Raw genomic sequence first — 2,248 nt, 5'->3', positions numbered from 1 at the left:
TGTCCAGGGAAAAACATTGGTAATATGTTGGTTTCATAAGCTTTCAATCTTTGTTTTCTATTCATATAAATATTTTAAAATGAAAGAAACTTGCAGCATCCAGGGCAGACCAAATAAGGATCAGTTTTCCTCACGTTAAAAGATGCTTTCTCCTTGGAAGCAAAGTTATGACAAACCTAGACAGCATACTAAAAAGTAGAGACATCACTTTGCTGACAAAAGTCCATCTAGTCAAAGCTATGGTTTTTCCAGTGGTCATGTATGGATGTGAGAGTTGGACTATAAAGAAAGCTGAGTGCCGAAGAACTGATGCTTTTGAACTGTGGTGTTGGAGAAGACTCTTGAGAGTCCCTTGGACAGCAATCCTAAAGGAACTCAACCCTGAATATTCACTGGAAGGACTGATGCTGAAGCTGAAGCTCCAAAACTTTGGCCACCTGATTCAAAGAACTGACTCCTTTGAAAAGACCCTGATGCTGGGAAAGATGGAAAGCAGGAGGAGAAGGGGACGACAGAGGATGAGATGGTTGGATGGCCATCACTGACCTGATGGACATGAATCTGAGCAAACTCTAGAGGACAGTGAAGGACAGGGAAGCCTGGCATGCTGCTGTCCATGGCATCACAAAAAGTCAGACACAACTGAGTGACTGAATAGCAACAACAGAACAAAGGGAACCTTTCTGTTTTTCTTTGACTTCAAATCATCTTTCTGTCTATTTAGTATTCCATCTGGTGGATGTAGAACAGTTGATTTTTCTGTATGATAATGTTGCACACTTAGGCTGTTTCCAGCCTTTGAGTATGACCAACAGTTGTGTGACTAGGGTTCCTGTAGCTGAAGGCTTCTGTTGTATATCTGATGATTTCCTTGGGTCGCTGTCTCGGTGAAGATTCAGGAAGGGGAGTGAGTGGTCTAGGTCCGGGCTTAGGTGTGGACTGATAACCTGCCCCTCACACCATCCCCATGACATACCTGTTCCCCAGCAGACTCAAAGTGCCCAGAGTCCCGTGTGCTTGAAAAGTGTGATTATTTCAAACCATCTCTGTCAGTTTTATAGACAAGTGACGCTGTCCTCTTCTTGCTATAAATGAGTACGTCTTTGATGATTCTTCACAGATGAATGAATGAAGATCCAGTAAATCTGAGTGAGTTATTTTGGGGGCATGGATGACAAATGTAGAAAGTGTTGGATTCCAGTTCACTTACTGAGTCACTCCGTTTGTAATATTCAAGCCTCTGTGAGCCGGGCGCAGTGCAAAGCTCTAGAAACTGGGAGTCCCAGAAGACAGTGGTCCTGCCTGGGGGCGCTCTCTGCTGGGAGGCGGGGGTGCGGCCATGAGCTGCCCTGGATGCTGATGGAGCCTCGCAGGGGCCTGGGAGGGAAGCCCCAGGAAGAGTTACCAGCTGAAATTCCCGGAAGACAGGCAGGGGCAGGCAGAGAACAGACACAGGGAAGGGGAAGAGAGGGGAGGAGACCCTAGGATGGGGGAGGGCCCAGAGTTGGGGGAACAGTCCCCAGACGGTCAGATGACACAGGTACAGTGGGCCCTTCAAGGTCCGGGGACCCGCGAGCTCCGAGGGGAGAAACACCCGACACGTGAACGTTAACTGTGCCGCGGTAACCTTGCATCACCTAGGCGCAGGGTGGGGAGGTGAGGGACGATGGCTGGAAGAGAAACTCAGCTCTCTGCTGGCCTGGACTCTTCGGCCTGTCAAGTCCTCCACTGAGGCTGTGGATCTGGGCCCTGCCAGCCGGCTGGGCAGGTGAGGTTCTCCCGGGGTTAGGGGTGAGGGCGGGCATGAAGGGGCCCTCGGTTCCTCCGCTCTGGTCTGTGGATGTTAAAGGCAGAGTGTTGTCCACAGGGTTCAGCCAGGCAGTGGGAGGTCAGAGTGCCCAGCAAAGGATGCAGGGCCTGTCGGGGCTGAGTCCTCCCTGAGACGTGAGGGCTGTCGCGGGGAGAGAGGCAGGGAGATGGGGTCTGAGACGAGGCAGACCCCAGCACCAGGCAGCTGTCAACCTAGGAAGGAGGGAGATGCTATTTCTCGAGCCTTCCTGGCCCCAAACTTTTCTTTCCAGGGATGCAGCTCAGTAACCTGGCCCCGCTGAAGTGGAAGGCAGAAGGGACCTAAGGGTTCCCTTCCCCAGGCATGCTGCCAAGCTCTTACTTGCTTCAAACGTGTTGAGGACCCAGGGAAGGTGGGCGGTGGTGGGCCTCTCCAAGTTTGGAGATGTCTATCCTCTGC

The sequence above is a fragment of the Bison bison genome, unplaced genomic scaffold, assembly GCF_000754665.1.
Source record: "Bison bison bison isolate TAMUID 2011002044 unplaced genomic scaffold, Bison_UMD1.0 scf7180017864307, whole genome shotgun sequence".
NCBI lineage: Eukaryota > Metazoa > Chordata > Mammalia > Artiodactyla > Bovidae > Bison > Bison bison.
The sequence above is the reverse complement of the archived record's forward strand: the minus strand, read 5'-3'. Positions refer to the sequence as shown.